The sequence below is a fragment of the Primulina tabacum genome, chromosome 6 (genome assembly GCF_025594145.1).
Source record: "Primulina tabacum isolate GXHZ01 chromosome 6, ASM2559414v2, whole genome shotgun sequence".
NCBI lineage: Eukaryota > Viridiplantae > Streptophyta > Magnoliopsida > Lamiales > Gesneriaceae > Primulina > Primulina tabacum.
Genome location: NC_134555.1, coordinates 33,555,142 through 33,560,141, shown reverse-complemented (window position 1 = coordinate 33,560,141; position 5,000 = coordinate 33,555,142).

Sequence of the window (5,000 nt, the reverse complement as noted above, 5' to 3'; positions counted from 1 at the left end):
CAGGATATTCTTGACTAGCATGCATTTCTTGCATGCAATTCTTTATTAGCTATCATCACTGATTGACGATTTACATGTTTCATATCGATATCTAAATAACATAATCTTTGAACATCTAATTCTCTAAGACGAGCGCATTTGCTCAAAAAGTGTAAACGCTTCACGTTCGTATTCATTTAATGGATCTTTTGACCATAAGATAAGCTCGCAAGGAGAAATTCCTTGCCTTAAGTAATAAAAATGATGTAAATGTTCTTTCCATACCTTATCAAATGTAGTAAGGATAATCCGTTTAGATGCATCTTTCATCAAATCTTCACCATAATTCTATTCTTTGGAGAGGCGGAGGAAGCGAAGAGATGATTGACAAGAGAGTGACTTGTTAACGATTTGCTATAGTTTATCCTTTTCCCTTTTTTCTTGGAAAATGGCTCAGTGGGAGGAGCGCTTGGGTATGCAAGAAGAAGGGTGGATGGTTATATTGAATCTTGTCAGTAATTGTCTTCAGGAAGCAAGCAACCTACTGATACCTACTCACTAGCATTCTTCCCTTCCTTTCGTTTAGTTACTACCAGGACTGATCGGGTACTTTCACTTGCAACACAAGGATCTAGTGCGGACATCAGAAAGAAACTGCCGGCAAAACACGAGTGGCTGGGTCTTTCGTGGCTTCATAGCTGTGAAATACCGAATCAAAGGTTTTTTGTCGGTCCGCCCATTCTTGTCTTCGAAGTCAGTGGATAGTACTTGCGTGGCTTTCATTCATGCTATTCTCGCTGGGTTGTAAGGAAATTAAATAACCTCACCTGGCCAAAGAGATCAACTATACGTTGGTCTTTCAAAGCTAATTATCGGGATGGGGTCCTTTCCTCCATTTGGTAGTGGAAAAATACATATATTAGGTCAATTAAGTTAGTAGTGTCACCGGTCAATCCCTGGGACACTAGCGAGTCTGTCCAACAAAGCCCTATAAATTGGGTCCATGAAGCCTTATCTACTCCAAGCCTCAATCGGTATTGCCCTTGAACCTAGACCATGGAAATATGGTTATAGCCCAATTCCATTAGTGGGATCCATAGCCTACGGGTCATTCCCAAGACAGTAAAAGAAAAAGGTTGTCGAGGACTACCCTAAGCCTACAAGTAGGCAGGACTTTCAGTTACAATGTCTAGGTTGGGAAAAGCCTTTCTAAAGCCAATCGATTATCGGATTTCACCAACCCAACTACCACTACCAGGGGATTCCTAGATCCGCTCTCAGATCGCATGTTGATTCCAGTCTTCAATCAAACGGAATGAAAGCAGGATATTGATTAGCTATAGTAGCTGCTAACAAATCTCGTGACGGTGATCAAACAGCATTAGCTACGTCTCGTCGCTTAACGAGTCCTGACCCCTTATAAACAGATCGAAAGGTTACGATTCACTCCGGTGCTGCTTGCTGGTGGATGTTGGGAGTCTTTCAACTATGAATAAGAACCCGAAGGCGAAGGAAGAGCATATAGTTTGTTGGCTTACTTTAGCTACAAGTAAATAAAGTAAGGTAACTTAGGGACGGACCAAGGGAAGGGGTAGTCCTACTATTCGATTCGAGCTATAGAGAAAGGCCCAATTAGACCAAGGATCAGATAGGCAACTGAGTTTAAGTTTAAGAATTTGATAAAGTAAGTCGTGCTGTATAGCTCATTTGCAGCTGATTCAATTTAGAACATCACTAAAGATAGGACAAGACTGTTTATTCATTCACCACCAAGAGCGCATTCAATAGCAGCATTCTATGCCTATTCTTATAGGATTTGATTCCCCACTTGCCTTAGGTTAGGGCAATCGGAGTGAAGTGAGAAGGATTTTTTGCTGTAAACTTAGGGTACTAGCTTCACTAACGATGTCAAAGAGCTCCCTCTTGCAACCAAGCCCTTCTTGCTAACACCGGCCTTTCATTTGGTTTGGGGGCCCTCCCCTTTGAATTGGTACTGGGCTGAGACTAGTGAACTGAGCTATATCAAGGGCTTAGCCTACCACGGAAATGGCTCCTTCTTATTGATAGCACAGGTGAGAAGACCCCTAAGGGGCAAGCTTCACTAAGATCCCAGGAATGATGAATGAAAGAACTTCTGCTATCTACTCACTCTTGCCACTGAGAGGGGAATGAGACGAATAGCGCTTGACTTAGCAGCTGGCTTTCTTAAGAGGTGAGGCACTCCTTATGCTTATGGGTAGTAAAATCCTACTTATCCATCAACAACCCCCCGCCTAGAGAAAGTAGTTTCGCCTATAAACCATACCCCATTGGCTGAACCTATTAACTAACATACAAACCCCCCTATCCGCTCCGAGAGGTACCGAGCGACGAATTCACGTAAGTGATAGCAGAAAAAATATATACCTTTAGTCTTTACACTAGGTATTAACAACATTTTGACTATCCGCTAGTAGGGCTGCTATTGGAAAAGGCTTTCTTCGTTTTCGGGGAGTAGAGAGAACGATCTCGCTCCTTATGCCGAAGCGAAGGCTGGCTCCATAGGGAGGGAAGGGGTTTGAGGGCAGAGTGAGCCAGTAGTAGCAAAGCAGTTGTTAGCTGTCCGTAGTGACCCTTGTTAGCTGTTGACAGCTCGGCGGTAGGATCCGTAGCTAGTAGCTATTTCATCGGTCTCATATGTTCATTTCATTTCTTTCAAAATACTACATCATGTAGAATAGCGGGTCCATCGTCTATCCCTAAGTTAAAACTACCTTCACGGGTAAGGATCGTCTGTGCTATGAGTTTATCTTCCTCAATAGTGGCTAAGGCAATAAAGTATGATCAATGATCTTCTACTAATGCTAGCGTCTTTTTTCATCTCTAATCTCATCTATGCTTCAGGAAAAAGTTTAACCTACCCGCTAATCTAATAATTAAATGAAATAATATAATAAAGGGCTGCTGCTTTTATTCATGACCCGGTAGGCCGAAAGGTGAATAGGAATCCCAAGACGAGACATCCTTTTGTGAAGGAGCGGATTATACTAGGTGGAAGGCGTTGATATTGGAAGTGTCGACATTAAGCCTCCCGCCCGGGTGAAAGAGAGTTCTGTCCACCTTAAGAAGCGGGGGAGGGCAGACAGGAGCTCGTAGACATAAAACCGTTTTAGCAGAGCTACTTAGAGAAAACAAAGAACGGACAGCTTTCTTCGCTCCGCTGAACAACTACACTAGCTCGCTTGCTTACTTGTTATAGTCAGGGTGGATACTCTTTTTCAGTGTTATCTCTCATTCTTTTCTCTAGCAAAATGGATTTTGCTAGCTAAGAGAGTGTCTAGATCAACATTGAGTAGTATATCTGACCCTTGGAAAGACCCGGATCAAGTTCTCGAGGTGGTGGGTGATATTAAGATATAACTACCATCTCTAGTCCATAGGTATATGCCATGGGTCTCCACTCTTCCTTACTTTAGCGATAGCGATGGTTCAGCAATTCTGATTGTTTTTCCATCGTAGTGCTAGACCAGAGTTTTCTTCAAAGCCCCAATCCGCTCTCGCGCGCCCCTACCAACGGGCTTAACCGCGGAACGTACGTTCAAGAACCTTGGGTCGTCTCTGTTTGACCAGTCGGTCTCACAGTCAGGCAGGCTTAATCAATGAGAGTAGCGGATAGGTAGGCGGCATTTCCCAAGCTTTTTTGGTGCTCCAACTGATGGTTCTCCCCACCTCTTTCTTTGAAGCAGAAAGGCAAAGAGCTGCTCGCGGTTCCTATTGTTAAAACTAAAAAGGAAATATCTTCGCGGAAGCTTCGAGGCCGAAAGATTCGCTCATCACGAGAAGTAGGCCTTTCTTGCAGAGGTAGAATCGGTATATCCCCATGAGGTCCACCTCTCAACATGCTATTATGCCTTTTTGATGCCTTTTTCGCGGGCTAGAACAAGGAACTCCAGCCTTGAACTACTGCTTTGAAGCAGATTTCCTTCTTTCTAGAAGACCTGTCTCTGCATATTCTTTCTTTTCTGTCTACCAGTTAAGTCCTTTCTAAAAAACTAGTATAAGCAACCCGGGGCAAGAACTCCGCATAAGCACGATAGCCATCCACCACAGATCATTGACTAATGCTCTATCCAGCTTAGACATCACCGTATTATTCGTCCAGGTAAAGAAACAACCCACAGAATTAAGGTAAGATAAACCAGAAGAAGAGCAACAAAGAGTAGGGTCACGAACCTCATAATCAGTAACAGGCAAACCGTTGAGCTTCTCCTCCGGTTTGAAAACATTATGAAAATCTTCCATAACCAGCCACGGACCCATAATGGAAGGGCACAGATCACTAATGGTATCCCACAGGGGTCGCCTAGAGACAATAGTGTGAAAACCATAGACAAAGGTCACAAATAAAGTGACCGAAGAGCCAAGCCCAACCATTACAGTCAGGAGAAGCACGGGCGTGACGTCCTGGAAGCGAACGTGTAAAGCATAGCGCTTTTCGCATATCACTTATCCCGGTCACCCCTTTCATCCAGAGAACGTAAGTTCAAAGCCTAATTCTTTCCTTTTCTGCTTATTCACATCCTCACTCGAATAACACAAAAGATTTCGAACTTACAGCCACTACCCCTAAACATCTTTCTATGACACCCTGCCTGACATCGTCACGAGTAAGCCTCCCTTTCTTTTTTTTTTTTCAATCGCGTTTGATGATTGTTTATTGTGAATCCGTTCGACATATATGCCTTCATTCGGGCCTCAAAAAAGCAGAGAAATGAAGAAGTGACGTCCACGCCCGTGGCTCTGTAAGACCTCCACGCAAGCCCTCGGTCACCGAGCCGCCCTCGTCCGCTCTACAGGACACAACCCCGGCCAGCCTTCCTCTACCCCCGCTACCACAAAGATCACTGCCCAGCCACCGCTGGAGGGTACCAACTGAGCAAAATGGATAAAATTCGGTTGAAGACCGGGGAGATAAGGGAAAGAAGAGAGAAGAAAAGGGAAGGTTCTCTAGAAGATTTGCTTGGAGCTGTTCACTTTAACTT